Raw genomic sequence first — 18,876 nt, 5'->3', positions numbered from 1 at the left:
AGTGGGAGCCTGAGCAAATTAAAACATATCAGCATCCTCAGAACAAAACAGTTCAACATTACACCAGCACAGATGAAAGTCAAATGAGTCGCTGGAACACGTTTGGTCTCAAAGCAGAGTGATCAACAATATTCCTACAGAAAACTCCATTTTCACTCAAACTGCATTGAGCTGTTTGAACATGTTGTGACTGCCAGCACTCACGATATTGCTGCCACCACGACCTCCCCTGCCAAGGTGATGCAGTGAGCAGCACAGCACTACTCCTCCTGACTGAAGGAAACCCTAAGATCTATATTTTCTATAAAATTGGCTTATTTCTCAGCCAAGATACTATAAGCAGAGGTAAAGCGAAGCTATTGCTACTGAGACCTCCTTACTGTAAGAAAACATACCACAGTGCATTTACTGATATGCTATGAAATCACATAAATCATTCTGACAACATGATACTTGTCAAAATAAAGGCATTAAATACGGTTTGAAATAAAATATCTTCGGTCCTGTTTATTCGTTTGCTTACTCATGCCATTTGGCTTTTCTCAATGGGTTTCCCAATCGTTAGGCTGAATTAGTGAGGTTCTGCTGGAAATACCTCACCACGTGCATATTCACAGACTTATACACACTGAATATCTGCATGTAGCTCTGTACAGTCATTCAACTGAATTGAAAATAAAGCTTTCAAAGGACACTTTTCCCGTAATATTTTTCTCTCTTCCAGTATTTTTCCCCTCCCCCCTCAATATTTCACTAGTGCTTAACGGTGGCATGGTTTAAGGGAGTCCTGCATGGAAAGCTCCTTCAGCTGCTTAGCCCAACAGCATAAATTTGATCTCGTAATTAGTATTCAGCTCAGCATCTTGGATAGAAACCAATGTTACAGCCAAGAGGTGGTTTAAATCACATAAATCATAGATCAATGACAGAACTCTAAGCACTGGATAGATTACAAAAGTAAGCTTTAGTTAAAAATAGATTAACCATTTCCCTGCAGGAATTCCTTCAAAAAAGCCCTGAATATAAAACAAATAAAATTAAATCTGATAATTTTTTTCTAATGTATGCATATACTAGATGAATTGTTCTTTCCCTTGACAGTTACACACTGATTAAAGAAATGTGTTAACATGCTATTTCAATGGAAAATATTGTAAGTTGTGGAGACTTTAATTTTTTTAATGAGGTTTTAATAGCCAGAAAGAACATACCAGAAATATTGTGCACAGCTAGGTTGATAGCAAACATCACAGCAGCTAGCAGATACTTCTTCAGCTGCTGTTTTTATAGAAAAGGGTAAAAATCCTTCTTACGCCAAGAAAAATGTTTCTGAGAAGTGTTTTTAAGGTACTTTATGCTTTTAATTTTCGCCAATGAAGTGTCCAGTTCTAAGAAGTATCACAAGCTATCTGCTGGCAATGTAAGCACCCACAGGGGTACTCAGCACCCTGAAGGGTTGCACCCAAGGCCCCCAAATTGATATAAGTTCAGTGGGACAGAAGATGAGGGGTTAAAACTCTTCCCCTTGACTGAGGATGGAAGGAGGTGCTGATACTGGAATCAAATTCTCACCTGATGTATACCATTACTACAACAAATTGGAGTGCACAAATTAAAAGCATTTTCTAGCTCCTATGTATTTTACTGTGTTTTCTTATTGAGAGGTCAGACATCACCCTATTGTTCAAAAGAAAATTAAAAACAAAAATCTCTTAACCCTATCAAGGAAAATTTGCACATCTATTTTGTTAGTTGCAGAATTGAAGCTGAAAACTGTATTAACAGCACCTCAGCCACTCCTCAGGGAGGAGAACTGCACAATTCTGAGCCACCGCAGCTGGAATAATGTACTTGAATTCCTCCCATTGACTGGCAGGCACACAGAAGGCAGAGAGCCCTTTAAACACACACACACACACGCTCACAATTCGAGGCAGTTCAAGCAACATCAAACAGATGAAAGCAGCCTGAACATCAGGCCTCCAATCCTGCCACCTCACACGCTCTGCTTACACTATTTAAATGCAGCTTAACATTAGTTAGAAAATGATCAAACAAGCTGATTGAAACTCAAAATTTCCTAGCCCTGGATTAACAAATTTAGATCAGATGGAGAACTGGAAATACTGGAATTCACCCTGCTAAATAGTTGCTTACTTTGAACTGATAGCCGCTATAGCATACCATGATTAATAAAGAATATTCTTTAACATTAATACTTGCTTCCAACTTCCTACAAAACACAAAAATGTGAATATAATTGTTAGTCATATCTAGAATTCTTAAAATAAATAATAGTGCTTTCATATGGCTTACATTTGTTTTCAAATAGTCAGATCCACCAAGAAGAGCGTTTTTAAACTTTTAGTGCCTTATGGAAATTACAGCTTTCAATTTCCTGAGGCTTGTTTCGCCATAAGAAGAAATAAAAAAGCAAGCTGCTTGATGGCTATTTGAGGAACAGCGTTCAAAACTGGCACCCTGTGTGATAGAAGACTGCAATATATGCAATCAAGAGATAGATTCAAACAATAATAACTAGCTCAGGCTCCAGGGCATAGGAGAATGTGTCATTTACTACAGACCTGAGCCTTTAAACATCAGTCCTGCGAACAGTCCGGTGGAAAATAGATGGCACTGCTCACATAAGTACAGACTACTCATACAGGGAAGTTTTCAAAGGCTCTTCATTTTCTAAGGGGCTGAAAAATGCATATCGAGTTTAGTAAAACTACAGAAAAAAAGATCTCTTGTAACAAGCCAAATTGTCAGTGAGATGTCAGGGTTAATTTTTAAAGGCACATTTCCCTCCAGCAACAATTCTCTTTAATTATTTCAATGTGAAACACATTATCAGACATGTTTGTTCCCTGTTCTCAGCTCTCAGTAGCTGACACAAGGCACACACAAGATGTTGAGTCTCTTCCCTGATGCTCACACACATTTAGGTAATGAACGCTTGCTCTGCACCTCCTGCACTGAGCTTCTGGGGCTGCCACTTCATTGCCACAACCTCGAAATGCAGAACGCCCCATGGAAGAAGGTACTCACTCATCACAGGGCCCACAGGCTGCTTTGTGGAGTACCAGGTAACCCTGGCCAGCATGGTGAGGCTATAGTACATCTAACAGCCTTCCAGCATGGGTATTTCTCCAGAATTTTTCTTCTTTGTGGATTAATAGTCATGCTGAGTAGTTAGCACAAGCAGGGAAGACCAACAAGCATGCTGCTAGCACACCACCATGCATGGAGTCTGGAGGACACAGCCACACAGTATGAACTGTACTTTTATGTTCCTCCCAGTGGACAAAGAACCAAATAAAACATCAGCTCAAAAGCATGAGTGACGGTAGAAAAGTCCAACAGTAGCTTCAAATTAGGTATGTAAAAGAAACTTTAATCTCATGGATCACTTCAGTTGCAGCACATTTGGTATCTCAGATGTGGAAGCTGGGTTTTCCATTTTCTAAGATAATTTCCAACTTGAGAGACGTGAATTTTAACTCACATTAATCTGTTCAGCTCTCTCACCTTGGTGCTAGGGAAGTCCAACCCTTTTCTTGAGGGTGAGGGGAGAAGGGAACAGGTTTCAGTTTCGGACAAACTCCACCAGATCAGTGGCAATCTAACAGTCTTTTTTATACCACCTACAGTAAAACTCTCTATATAGCTAGTCATAAGATTAAAAGCTTTTCAAGTTGCTATCTTGGGAAATTTCTTTCAAGGAAATTACTACAAAGCCTTGTTTTAGTGTGTTCCCCTACTGTGCGTCCTACTGTGTTTTTTTAATAAGGAAAGCTATCCATCCATAGAGGTGTATCCTGTTCTCCATGCTTGAGTGTCTAACAGCAGGCACATACAGTAGACACTCTGATGTTTTGCCTCTTTAATTTTCACTCCATAACATCGATGCCTGGTTCTCCTGACTGCACCTTCACAGTGGTTTAATTATGGGCGTGCGCAGAATTTTGAGAGGGGATTTTCAGCAACAAAACTCAGATGTCACGAATATGCATGATGCTGAAAGATGTTCAGAAGTTTTTTACCATCAAATCAAATCCTACTGTGCAGTTATCACAGGATGTAAGGTACGGTAAAACTGCCAAGAGAAAACATTCAAACACTTCATGACTAAACCAGAAGAGGACAGATAAAGAAATGCTTCATTTCAGGTTTTAAAAAGGCAGTGGCTGTTAAATAAAAGAGTAAGCACCCTTTCAAGTAAACAGGATGAAGCTATAGGGTTCTATGCTCAAACTCCTAACTGAATGAAAACAGCTTATGACACCAAATTTATTAGCCCAAAGATTTTCCTGGCGATTATGATGAAATTTTTAGGAAACAAGTCAAGCAGCTCTGCAATAAAAGGTTACTGTACCACTCAAATACCAAGCTTGAAACGTTTTTTTGTAATAATGGGCCAGGTACCAAGTTATAAATGAGCACTGCTCCATTGACTTCAGACGGGGTATGAAAATTGATTCAATGGAGCACCATCAGTTCTCACCAGCTGAGTATCTGTCCCTGTAATCACAACTAAAAAGATTTCCTTAGTCAATTAAAGGCTTGAAGCCTTTACTCGCTCACACAAAATCCCTGCTGAAGTTGGTGCTAACAATGCATTCATTTAAATCTTAACAAAGTGCAGTACATGCACTGCCTGGTGGCACTGTTAGTGTTTTATATTGAAACACGCGCTGCCGCGATCCTGAGGCACTGAGGAAGCACTACGTACCGTTCCATATTGCCTCACGTGGTCCAGGATAATACCTGACTGTCCTCCAATTCTGACGCGTTTCTTTAGTAACTGACAAAAAAATTAGCACATTCATTATTTTTGCTAACAGGAGTGTGAGCTGTACGGAGAAAACATGTACCTATGCTGACAGAATGGGAGTACTTTAATTTCCAAATTACACACATAAATAAATCAAGCCATATAACCTGATAAATGAAAGATTATGAAAATAGTAATATCCTGCAAAATCTTGAAAGGCATCATAATTCCTCAAACAATTATCTTCTGTCATATTTGTGAGTAGCCCATGTAGTTCAAGAACAGAAAATACAAATGTGCTCCTTTAAAATTCATGAAACCACTCATTCTGTCATAAAAGCAGGCATCTTTCATGGCTACTTATTTCACACGGTCTCATAACTAATACTGACAGATACTTGGAATGCAAAAAAATGAGCACTGGACAAAGAACCTGAGCTGCTCAATCCTTACATTTTAATGCTGAAACTAAAAATAAAACCATATATTATGTATAGTTAAAGAATTTCTGGTGTAATTAAATTAAAATTTGTAGATAAAAATGAGATTGTACAAGGACTGGTGGTGGTGTACCGCTACCAGGATTGGGCTGTGCTGCATCCATGACAACAGGCTGGAAGGTTGCTTTTAATACTATTATCTTACATACCCACAGCTGAATGCTAATGCAGCTATACTGAGGAAATCAAGTTTCAGATCTGTATCCACTGAACTTACATCCACTAGGCAGAGAGTTTAAAAGCCAAGCTAGCATACAAAGACTAATATTATAGCTCTGTCAGCTCCCCAAAGGTCAGATATTTCAAAAGGTACACACAAGTATTAATTGTCAGATAGTTCTGTATGAAGATCGGAATTGAAGCAAAAATCAGGTTTTGCAACCATAATTTTCTTCCAATTCTATTTTATAAAATGGAGATGCAGAAGAAAACAGAGGAGATAAACTCAGTTTATGTACTGTACATTAACACATGATGGCTTTGTTTCATATAAACATTGCCTCAGAAAGGATTTTACCTGTTTTTCCCAGTGAAGAAAAGAGACAGAAAATGTGTGGGAAAGCAGCTGGACAGCCTCATCTGCCAGCAGATCCCAGCAGCTCAATGGGCCCAGCCTTGTTCTGACTGGGGAATTCAGATGCTGAATTCAGCCTGCCAGGTGCCTTCACAAGGAGTATGTGAAACTCAGTGTCTGCCCAAGTCCCTTCTACAGACATTGCTCCTCATTCTCAGTTCACCTTCTTCAGGATTTAAAAAGAGTTTGCTATAAAATAATATTTTTTCTTTCAAGGTGAGCAGTTAGTTTACTCTTTCTGGAATCGAAGATCTTTGTACAGATCTTTGTGAGCTGTCTTGTAAAATCAATGTGTCTCTTCCTTGTTGGTGCCAACAAAATCAAAATGGCTCAGTGAGTCCCCAGGCTAAGAAGCCCTCTAAAGCCTTGTTCTATCAGAAGTGATATTGTGTGACTGGCAACACTGATCCATCTTAAAAAGGTGACGATAACCTCACAAATACTTCAGGCTGTCCTTAGCACAGAGGTAATTTTCAGACATCTTCGTGCTACCTATTTTTTATTCTCCAACTGACTACACTTCTGAATGGAGAACTACAAACTATTCAAGCTCCTGTTCACCTTCCTGCAACAGTCTGTAACCCATTGCTACCCAGCTCTACATCCAACTTATTTATATAGTTATAGTCTGTACACTTCAGGTTTACATGCAGTGTGGGTTTTGGCTTGCTTTATCTTGCTCTTGTTCCTTCCAGCTATAATCAGGTGTGTTCAGCAGGTAAAAACGCTCTTATGTTTTGTTTTGTTTTGTTTTGTTTTGTTTTGTTTGTCTTTTTTTTCCATGGATGTATCCATAGAGTTACTATATGGGAAATAAGTATGAAACAAATCAACTAAAATAAGGCATTTCACACAAAGTCTCTAGTGCATAAGATGCACTTGCAGGAGACTAAGCCAGCTATCATGAAGATGAGAATTCACAAATAAATCCCTGCAGAAGTGCAGTTCCAAAGATCTTTTTCCACCTGTATCCACAACAGGGTTCACACTATCCTCTCTGCTTAAAAACATGGCTTCAGTTGGGCCACAAAAAGATGCCTCATTTAAGGAAGAGTACAAGGGAGTAACAATGTTCACAATGCTGAAATTGCTGGCTTCAAAGGGAGAGAAAGACAGAAAAGTTGAGTGTTTTATACTATAATTGGAAAAAGTATTGAGTTGTTAGTGGAAGTGTATTTAAGAAAAGCACCACACGTGTATGTAATGGAAAATTAATCCTCAGAGCACTGAAAGTCCCTGAGGATGGAGAACACATCACGAAGTTACCTACTGCCCCAGATTTTCTTGCTTCTTGCTTCTGCTGACAACAGTTGTCTTTTCATTAGGGTATTGATATCAATTTACTCAGACACCAGGGACAAAAAAGGATTCTACTTTCCTCATCAGAAAGACACTGATCCACAGAATTAGTACTTTGAACAGATGCCAAGGTAAAATAGTGACACGTTTTCTAACTAATAACCATAGGTGGCCACAGCAAATTGTCCAAAGCCTCTCAAGGCTGCCCGACAGGAGCTACCACATTGCTTGAGAGCAGTTTCACAGGAACACTTCTTTCCAGGGCAGGTGCACAGTTAGTCTGCTACAGGAGGCAAAAAGCAGCCTGTAGAAATGAAATACTAAACAAATTTAGCCACTTTTAAAAATAAACCTTTGCAGAAAGTTACTAATTCTGGGAGACAGTCTGAATGGCTGGAATAAAAATGCTCAGACCTATCTAATACCTCCCCTATTTGAACAGTTTGAGTGTGCAGGCATATAATAGTTCCAATGGTTTTACTAGGTGTTTTAAGAGTAGGTATATGATTTGGTGTGATTCTTTAGTATTTACTTCTGAAAAAAATCTGAGGTCATATTGTTTATGAAAAAAATCCTATTTTCTCAGTTCAGTAGTTTTCCACTTGTCGGCAGTTAATGCTGTCTTCAACTCAAGTATTCAGGTTTCATTTATAATGGTCTCTCATGTTCCTTAAGCTGATCCCCCCTGTTTTGCCAAATACTCACCAAGAATTATTTATATTTCTATTACTAATACGTAATTTTTACAAGACAGGCAAGTTATGAGTGAGAGAGTCTGCAGCTCAAGCTGACACCGAGAACCTTTGAAAAACTCGGTCTATAAACACAGCATTGGTATTGTTACAGCATCGTAAAGTCACAGTCATGCCCTGTAAACATGGAGATGCCCAGCTCACTATCTCTCACTATCTATCTATGTCTGGTTGCTGGCTGGTGTCAGCACAGCTAGTGCACAGCTCAGCCTTTGCAGCTGAGGTTCCTTATCCTTCCCTGTATATCTGTAGGTGATTGGGTTCTGCAGTCCCCAAAATGAAAGGTAGGCTGGATTCAACTACCATCCAATGAGTTCAGATACATTTTTCCCACTTTCATCTGATTCTGTTTTCCAATAACTGCTGGACATGCTTTTTTCAGCATTGTTTGTGCTGTGCAGGGGGCCTTTCCCTCCTTGATCAGCTCTATGGCAAAGATCCCATATGGCACCCATTCACTTTGTGGGATCGGGCAGAAAAGTGCCACATTACCAGTAGCAATCACAGCAATAAACAGCGCAACGACACTCAAAGAAATGAGTTCCAGATTTCTTTTTCCTGCAATGTTGAGGAAGCATACCTATAAGAAACATCACTTTTTTTACTGCAACTCACAGTGGTGATAACACAAGATGGGTTTGCAGTACTATGTTTTCTTTAAGGCATCCTCAGAAGGTTTAAAAAGGTGAGGTCTTGGCTGCAGGTAGCCTACACATGATGCTTCGTAGCATTAGATCTAAAGAGCAGGAAGAATACATTTGCTACAGCCAACTTACCACAATTGAGAGCTGTTTGAGTTTAATATACGCTCTTTAGGATTCTCTACATTACAGGGAAGGGAGCTATATAAACATACTCGAAAAAAAATGCATTGCTCACATTTTTTAAAAGCTGCCTCAGGCAGTTATAAGTTACATAAAGTTGCTCCTGTTCCTGTTGCAGTTATGCCAAAGTTACCTAAGGTGAATAGCACAAAATGACAACTCCGAACTCTGAAAATAAGGGTTTCTAAATGGGGCCTTTTCACAGATGTGAAATCAGAATATAACTGACAGCCCACAAACTTGGGCATGATTTCAAAGTTTCATTGTAATTATGAGAGTTATTCTAAGAACTTTCCAAAAAAATACACAAAACATCTACGCTTAAAAACAGTGCAATTACCTGTAGATTAGCAGAGCCTGAAAGAAACTATTCTTGTTTTCAGTAGTTACTTTCACGGACTTCATTTAGCCTGACATTTGTGTGAAAATGAATATTTGGCTTTACTGAGTATTTATTCCCTGCACTCATGACTTCTGGAATTGTTTCAAAAAATATCACATTAGAAAGAGGAGAGATATTCTGGGGAAAATTACTCGCTTTCTCTTAACATTCTCCTTCCCCCACACACATTCTCCATTTCCCACACACAAATTCAAGGCACTGAGATACAGCATTTCAGGAGCCAAATCTACAGGAGAAATCTAAAAGTAATACTTTCAAGTATTTTAAACTAAACAAGACAAAAATAAAAATCTCCCCCAACTAAGTGCAACAATAAAAAGTTGTCCATCCTGCGTGTCTTTCATGAGAGAGAGAGAAATGATTAAAAATGTACCAAGAGCCACGAATGCCATTTTGCTGTCATTTCCTTTGATTAACCTTCACCTGACCTCAATCCCTAAGGCAATTTCAGTTTCTTTTTGTTCTTCCATTTAAATTCTTCAGTGCACCAGGTGAGCACCTCTCCGTCACTAAGCACACTCACAGAGAGAAGATTGTTTCTGGAGAGGATTTCATAGAAAACATTTGCTCTGGAGAATCATTTCCAAACCCTCGTAAGGGACAATAACAAGTCACATTTACTCCAAAAGCAGGATTTTAAAACCCCTGTGGAATGATGTAATTACATTTCCCAGGTATTAGTTACAAGGCTGCTAGTTGATCGGAGCGGGCAGGGCTCTCAGTGCTGCTGGCTGGCACGGACTCACCCACGTGCTGGTGCTGGCAGCTCTTGGAACATCCCTCTGCAGCTGCAATGGTGTCAGCTTCCACGGGAGGCACAAAATGTAAGCAACTCACCCGCTAGAATGGTGAAAAAAAAGAGCTAGCATAAATAAAACCTTAAAAATAGATTATAAACCTCCTGCAGTACAATCCTGCAAGATTTGAGATGAAAACATTAAATGTTTGATACTTAAACTCTGTTTATCCAACTTCAAACTGTATGTTAAAAAAAGAACTGAAAAGGGGAAGAAAATATCTACAAAAATTGTATAACATCTGTAAAATACTCCTGATGATGAAATACCAAGGAAGTCTGACCTATTTAGTTCATCAAAGACTGAGCTAAGAGATGAGTTGATCATCATCCCTAGGAATTGATACAATGCTGAATAGCACATCTTTAATCTATTAGGAAATGATATCAAGTCAAGTTAAGCTTAGAATCGAGATGCATAGTTTTAGCTGCTAGGAGTAAGTAGGAGTCACTGGACAGTTTACTTTGGGATGCAGAGATACATCATCAAACATGGCCTTTAATATCATTCCAAAAGGCATTCCCTAATATAAAAGAAGGATTCAGTGTAGGCTTTGTTCTTCATTGCTGTCAGCCAAATGTGTGATCAGACTGGATTCGTAATATCTGTTTCATATTATTCACCCTAGATGAGTTTCCAGGACTTAAAAATAGGAATTGTACCAAATTGTGACACAGTGTCAACATTTCTTCAAAATGCCATCCAAAAAAGCTCAGGCTGGGCTGATTGAAACTTATGAGCACAGGTCACTTAGAAATGTTGTCTTTCTTCTGGACTTTTTATTATCTCACTACCTGTAGAGAAGGACTGGGGACTGAACACCAACCTGATGTGTTTCAAAGTGCTCGAATGGACTACCTAGGCAGCTGCCAGACTCTGCAGTGGTGAAGGAGGTAATTCCTTAACTCTGATCCTCCCTATGGTAATTTTATCCTCCCCAAACTGGCACTTCCTGATAACATGAAGGAGTTGCAGCAGAGGAGTCCTGTTTATCACAGTCATGATCCTCTTCTGACCTTAAGTATTTAATATTCATAAAATAATTAACCCAGACTCTTAGAATTCAGCTACCTTCAACTGATTCGCACAAACTCTGCTTCTCTGTCTCTTGGAAAAGATAAATCTGCACATTCAACCACGTTGTCTGATCTGTGACAAATTCTGCACAGTTTTCCATCGCATCTCTGCTGAGTTCCAGTAAAATGGCCCGTGCCTTAACGACAGATGTACTCACCTGATAGAGTGCAATTCTTAAATGGAGGAACAAAAGGATTTGAAACTGCCTTAGGGAGTGAGGTCAGGTGAAGGTTAATCAAAGGAAATGACAGTTAGATGGTATGCACAGCCCTGGAGATTGCATATATGTGTTTTGTTGGGAAATATTTAACTGCTTTTGCTCTATTTAGAAGAAACCAAAATGAAGTGCATATACAAAAAATAAAAAAATAAAAAAATGCATACCTGCCTCTTAGCCCAGTAGGGCTTGTGTTGGTGGGATTTGGACTTGCCCATTGAGAGGCAGAGAAAGCCAAAAGATGGCAGCTGTTCAAATGGTTTCACTACCATAAAATATTTCACTATTGTAAAATGCAATACAATAGCTAGGGAGCTAGGGAAATTCCATGCTGCTGCTAATGAAGACTGCCTATTACTTCAGCTCTTACTTACCTTGCTCCCATATTTTTCTTCAATATTTAGTTGGCTTCTCTCAAACAGGAACTTGAACTAGCAAGGAAAAACTACAGCTGGAAATTCTGTAGAAGTCTACAAAAACTCATTTGTGCCCTGTAATGAATCTGATTTGGCCGTATTCCTGCCTCATTTGCATTTCCTTTCAACAATTTTCATACATTTGGATTTTCACTTCCAATGATACTTGCAAAAACTGCATGCATGTGGCAAAGGATTTTAAAATACGCTATCTTCAAACATTTAATCATAAAATTATTCTAGAATTTGTCCTCAATTAATTAGGGAGTTAAACCAATGCCACGTGACTTATCAATCACAAATAAGTAACACACCTTGGATTCTGAGTTCCAGTTTTGATTAGAAAACCAGCTACTCAATAGAAATCATGAAAAAAATTAACAACTAATTTTTTTATTCTTCCCACAGAATAAAAGGTAAAATTCACCGAATGAATTATTAATTGCGAGTTATTCATCCAGCTCTACTAAAAAGTAATCTGTTTCTTTTTTTAAGCATCAAAAAGGTCTTTCAAATATAAGTTGCAATAATGAAAAATGGCAGCAGATCTAGAAATGTCCCCTTACCCGGTCTGCAGATATGTAAAAGGTTACAGAACCAGAGTTATTAAACCCCCATCACTCTGACAATTGATTTTGAACACAGTCTGTTGCAGTCTTTATAATGCAAGATCATAAATGTTCAAAACTAATTTATTGCTCTTTGTTCCACCTGGCAAAAATATACTGTCAAATTGAGTTGTGCTGTAGCAAAGATGCAGATTAGCATTTGAATCTTATTTTTATTCTCATTTGTACATTTCTTTGCAGTTCTGTGTGTGGTTAGAAACATTCACAAAGGAGCAAAGAAAAGGAAAGGATCATGCTGCTTTTAATAAACACCATGATCCTTTCCTCTTCTTTGCTCCTTTGTATATGTTTGTATAAACAGGAAGAGGTATTTCGTTTAAAATTAATGGGAAAAGTCAGAATGGATATTTACTGGTTTAGATTTGCCAATATTGGTATTTCTTGCTTGCACTCTGTTAGCTGGTATCTTCCAGATTTTTAGACACACATAAATAAAAACACTTGCTCTATATGTATGTCTGTGTGTGCACCAGATGAGGATTCCCCCACAAACCAATGAGGAAAATGCAGAAGTTATCATCCTGCATGTTTTTCCTAAAATTAGTGATTTCTAAGCCAGAACCAATTCCACTCCCAACTTGTATTTCCTCTGTGTTGCAGCTGTCACCTCATACCTACGCCAGGGAATTACACATTTCCAAAGAGGCAAATCCAAAGAGGAGGAAGAAATTGAATACTGTGGGGCAGCCAAGAGAAGTGTGATGAGGCAGACATCCTTCTGAGAACAAGGAGAGGAAAGCCAGCCTGTGCCCGACCTCTGAGGGATGCTCCTGCCTGTACCTACAAACTGTGCACCCAGATGAGAAGCTTAAAATCTGCCACTGCATATCTTGGTTATTTCTGAGGTGCATATTTTCCTGCAAATGCAGTTGGTTTTAATCAATAACTATGCGAATAACTGGGATCTCACAAGGCTGTATGACAATAAAACATGTTTCCAAACTAAATTTCTGCTTCATTCTTAGATTATACACTGCTTTTCTTGTTCACTTTCTTACATTTTATACACATTACTCACTGGATTTTCTGTTCACTTGTGCTACATGGTCCACTTTACACTGATGTAACAATAGAATCATTCATAAAGATGAAGGGTTTTTTTTTAATGATCAGAAAGAACATATTAGAAGTAAATTTATTTTCAGAATAAAATCCTGTCCCATAGAGCAAGCACAATGAATGAATTACAAGTTTCATAACGCCAGCTGCTGAAGCACAGAAAAGAAACACACACACACACAAAACCAACAGAAAACAGCAGAGCATTTCAGCATCACAAATACACCCATCCCAAAGTCTCTGTATCTCACAGTAATTTTTCTCAGTAGAAAGATGAGCCTGTATAATTACAGTTCTTCTCTAAACAACCACATAATACTATTTTAAATGACACTTTTTAATCTTACACATTTTATAGTCCATTCTTTAAAACTTCCTCTTTCCATTATCTACATCAGAATCATTTAATTGTGCTGGCAAGTTTACTTCTTTTGAATTATTATTTTTACCATCATTATGAAGAGGAAGCTATCTGACTGTATGCTGGAGCTGCTGCATTCATGGCTTGTAGACATCTGCCTGATATTGAAATTAATTTCCAGTATAAAACAGTTAACAGAATAACCCTAGATAAAGGCAAGAGTAATATTAATTTCAGTCTTTTTGTTGGCAATGTTGTAAAGTCCATTGCTCAAGTAAAGAGCACATTCCTGAGCCAGATACAAATTAATTTCACCATTCTTCTTCAAATAAGAGTTTTAAAAGTCAACTAAAGGCTACAACAGCTTTGAAACATGTCGGTGATTGTTTTAATTACCTATCATACAGCTGTGAGATATTGAAAAAGAGAGGGGTTGGGAGAGCAACACCTGGTGTATGAACAGTTCCTTTCCTGACATAAAGAAAAAAAAAATAGTTTCCAAGCATTTAGACCAACAAAAGCTCAGCAAAGTCACCACAGGTTCTTTTATCAGTAACTAAATGTGGTATTTTTATGCCATCATACATGGTCTTTTTCTATCAACAGCTACTTTGACTTTTAGATAAAATTATTGAATCTCCAAATATTAAACATGTGAATCCTGGAAGATCTTAAATCTTGCTCTTCAGCCTGAAGTTGGTCCACAAGCTACAATAAGTTGCTAAAGACACACATGGGGCTTCTTCTTAGGGTTCCTTTCTATTGCAAAAGCTGACAGCACTTTTACGTGCAACTACACAAAAATATTTTTGTCATTTCAACCCTTAACAGAAACGGGATCTAGAGGCTGCTAGGACATCTGATGGCCTTTGACATTCTGGCTTCCAGCCTCTCAGCCATCAGTCAGTGCTGAGGTAACAAAAGACCACTAAAACGTACAGTTGTCATCTCCACGCTACATCTGTTGGCCACGCTGCTAGGAAGTGTTGACCCCATCATTTCATGGTAAACACTGCTGAAATCAACAACAACAAAAACAGAAATGAAAAAGGAAACTGGATGTCAAAAGTCAGGTCAGAGCTTTTTATTTGCACATGTGTCAGTAAAGATAGAAGGAATCGCTGAATTAAATTAAATCAAAGCAAACCTGCTAATTAAAACAGCTAAAATTATGTTTGTGAAGATGTGTGACTGGTTTCCTGCTTATCTGCAAATAAGCCTCCCCATAATATAAACATGTTTCCATCTCCACTTCATTTATAATAAGTCTTTAGGCAGATTGTAATTAGTATTTTGAGTTTCTAATAGAAGAGCTATTGTGTTACGGGAGAAATATTTTTCCTGACCATCAGAACATTTATTATTTCAGCTCTGCTCTCAAGGGTTCTCACCTGTTCTCTTCTCATGCTGGTCAAAGTCTCGTATCCAATTTGTCTGAATCAAATTGTTTGGGTGTGTGTCTGAATAACATCATCTTCATAATGTATTGCTTGGAGTTAGCCACAAATGCAGGCATTGTATTCAGCTCACCTACAAGCCAAACCAGAAATTATTATCAGTTTTACTTGAATTTATTCTGTAGTTTGCCTTTCGTTCAACACTGAAAGAATGATCACAATGATCGCATTGCGGAGCAGAAAAAACATGTGAAAAAGAAACTTTTACACAAAAATGATAGCACCAAAAAATCAACTTTTTTTTTTTGTTTGTTTTACTTATTCCCAAGTTCACAGTGCATAATTTTATACAAACCCAATTACATAGCTCAGTGATTTACTGGCAAAGCTGGCCAGAAGAAATTATCTGGCTCTAGCTAATGTGTATGCCTATTTACAATCAAAACAAATCCACTGAAAATTGCAAAATGGCCACAAAGAAAGAAAAAGTCAAGTCAAAAACGTATCAGAAATGATGCAGTATGCAAGCTGAATAAAAGTTCCACGCATACTGTTTTCATTGGTAACGAGTAAACCATGTTTACAAGTATGGATTCAGTCCTTCAGATCATGCACCAATCCATCCAGTATCTCACATTAAGCAGTATGGAGTTTCATTGGCTTGGAAAAACTGGTGTTTTCTTTTTGCCTTTTTCATAATTATTTTTTAAGGATTAGTCTGCACTGTTAACAGATGCATGGACTGACTTCAGCAGCATTGCTCAGATGTTTACCATTTACTCATGGGTTCAAGCCCTTTTTTTCAAATTCCAGGGTATAAGGCATCAGACTGCATGTGTATCACATTAACAAATAGCTTCACAAATGTACTGCAACCTGATGTGAGTATCTTGAACACAAGGATTGCCACCAGTAATGTTGCAATAATGTCTGCATGTTATCTACGCTGAAAAATATCTATATTTTGTTGTTAAATGTTTCTAAAGCAATAAAAAAAAGCCCTGGAAGCACACAGGCTCTTTCTGACAATAGTTGGTATAAAGTGACGTTTCTACACTAGAAATATAAAAAAAGTCTAATTAATTTTTAATTGCATAACATATAATGTCAGACTCCTGTACATATTTTCCTTGAAATGACCATCAGGCACAGTTCTTAAAGAGATTTTGTTGGACATGGCCCAGAGTTCATTTACTCGCTTACCTCAAAGCAACAGCCTCCTAAAAATACATCAAATTGCAAATATGCTAAAACCCCAATTTTGCTGTAACTGCATGTGCCAGCACTAAGTCCTACATCAATAAGAAACCCCACTGATGTCAGCATGACTTGTGACAACACAAGATTTCCCTCCCCCCAGCACAGCTATAAAACTGGATCCTTGGTGAGGATGTTTGAATTATGTGGATTATATACGATTAAACAGATTTGGATTAAATCATGGCAATAGGATGGCTTATCAAGAACATACTGACGGAACCACACTGATATACAGCAATCGAGGTGACCCCATAGACTTATTACAGCCCATAGTGAACTCTGATCAACTTCCATGGATGAGGATTTTTTTACTCAGCATAGATCAGGCTGCAAGATGGAAGGAGTTAAAATGCTGCTTTCCTGATGAATAGTTTTCATGCCTTAAAATTATGATCCAGGCAACAAAGAGCAATCTTTCTTGCAGGGGAAGCCAATCTCAGCTAAACTCTTTGAGCTTCATTTTATTCACCAGGCTGGAAAATATATCTGACTGTGCCTTGTCCTAACGTGCAAGAAAACACAAACACAAGAGAACAACTTCTGAGTTAAGAAATCCGCCAAAATCCCACCCAATCCAAGTTCACCCTCTTATGTTATTACATCATTGCATTATCTCACCTAACAAAAAGAAAAAAAATAGCCTCTGAGTATTGCTATTTTTTATCACCATATCATCAGTGAAGCTTTGAAGGTTGTGTTGTTTGAAATGGTGGTCTTCATTTAACCAACAAAGATAGCCAATAATTTCTTGTGTAGACTTACAGTAGGGTTAATCAGAAATTACAGGAATGCATTTCTTCCTCAGCAGAGTAGCAAAGATGTAGTCACAATAACTTCCAGCTAACTAGAGCTATTAACTCCAAAAGCTCCAGGCTTTGGGGTGTTCAGGCTGCTGCCTAAACAAGCTGCAGCTACAGTGTGAGGACTTTAACAGCCTGGGAGTGTGTGCCTCGTGGATGCTATACACATACTCATATTTAATATGGGTAACATTTGGGAACCATAGCTACAGAGGTCATGTTGAGGGCAGGGAGTAAAAAACACCTTACAGATATAAAAATGCAAAAGGACCTAGGCAGCCAAAGTCTGGGGGTTGGCAGCATAACAGAGATAAAGGAATCATCAGCACAGCTTTCCTGAACCCAGGCATTCTGATTTCCGTGCTGAATCCCACGCCTCTCTCCTTTGGATTAAGAGGTCCAGAAGTTCCTGAATGCATGCATGACTTTGAAGAGAAAGAGGCAGAAAAGAGGGATTTAATGGCAACAATAATGCTTTCCTGAAGTTTACTTCGAGTTATACATCAGATGAAAAAGACCTTTAAACCAAGATACTACATAAAAATTTCAAATGTCTTCTTGGGGGTGGAAAGCTGTTATCTAATCCATTAATGCTGCAAACAGTTTGTTCTGCATTGTATGTCATATGAACACAGGGCTAATAAATGCCCTGCATCCCTAGGTCTGCCACATCTGCCTCCAAGGACTTGCCTCATGCAGCTGGGCTGTGCTGAAGCCACAGCTCTGGAAACGTACCCCTTTAGCACTCATGTGTCCAAACCAGGCCCCCACCCTGGCCTCTCCTCCACCAAATACATTTTTAGTAAGATTTCTGTGCAGCTAATTACATTGCCATAGCATCCAAGTACCACACAGTCATGAGACCTAATTCTCATAACAACCCTTGGTTTTGTATAGAGAAGGTAATTGGGAAACACTCTCACATTTGGAGAACTGAGGCACAAGGACAAGGAATACATCCAGCATCTCTGCAGAAGGTCGCCAAACAACTGAGTGTTCCAGCACTGCATGGCCACATGCAGACTATCATCCCCAGAGCCCCTTTCAGGAGGCAGAGATGGGATTGTGAACCTTGAGTCAGGCACTTGCTTGTCTCCCCCCTCGCCCCCAGCAATGTCAGTGGCCTGCCTGGTGACTCCTGATCAAACGGAGCAGGCCTCTGCCCAGCCTGGGGCTGGCTGTTACACACTTGGCATTTCCACACTATGAGCTTCCCATACACCGATGCTTGAAATGAGCTCTCACTGGCCTGTATTTCCTGTGCCCTAACTGGTGTGACATTGCCTGCAACTTGACTTGTCTGAGACAGCTTCTTCTTCCTTTTAGCTCCTCAAGAGCAGAGCACAAACCTGAAGAGCTATTTTCTCCATGAAATTCCTCCATGCAGAACAGAATTATTCTTTAGTTCTAATGCCTCTCATTGAGTACTCTCATCTATTTCCATTTCTTCTCCTAGCAGACTCTTTAGTCATATCGGTGCTCCTTGATGATCTCAGCCATGACTTACAGCACTGTGTTGTTGAGAGGCCCACTACTTCTCTTAGGTCACTTCCAACTTTGTGCTCAGTTCTTTGGCATTGCTCTGTTGTTGCTCTGTTTCATTCTATGAAAGCGTACGGCATTTTCACCAGTTAATTATTAAAAAGCAACTACAACAAAATCAGCAAATTGAACCCAAGTAGAAAGTCTGAGCCACACTCGTGTAAGGAGCATCCAGCTCCATCCCACCTCACA

General features: G+C 38.8%; 1 protein-coding gene and 1 long non-coding RNA gene across 3 annotated transcripts in view; one reads left to right on the top strand and one right to left on the bottom strand.

Annotated features, from left to right (window-relative positions):
• The window catches only part of LOC125699694 (uncharacterized), a 78,071-nt gene that overhangs the window by 39,239 nt on the left and 19,956 nt on the right, over positions 1 to 18,876 (bottom strand). The window contains exons 2-3 of one of the 2 annotated variants that reach the window (XR_007379655.1): positions 15,077 to 15,215; positions 4,736 to 4,807 (exon numbers count right to left, since the gene is read on the bottom strand). This is a non-coding gene — a long non-coding RNA (uncharacterized LOC125699694). The remainder of the gene's footprint in view (positions 1 to 4,735; positions 4,808 to 15,076; positions 15,216 to 18,876) is intronic. The other variant, XR_007379656.1, reaches the window with a different exon arrangement.
• LOC125699693 (transmembrane protein 182-like) overlaps positions 1 to 18,876 on the top strand; it is a 214,441-nt gene that overhangs the window by 186,726 nt on the left and 8,839 nt on the right. The window lies entirely within an intron of this gene.

This window comes from Lagopus muta, chromosome 13 (genome assembly GCF_023343835.1).
Source record: "Lagopus muta isolate bLagMut1 chromosome 13, bLagMut1 primary, whole genome shotgun sequence".
Lineage (NCBI taxonomy): Eukaryota > Metazoa > Chordata > Aves > Galliformes > Phasianidae > Lagopus > Lagopus muta.
Note: the sequence above shows the minus strand (reverse complement) of the source record. Positions and strands in the feature narration are given on the sequence as shown.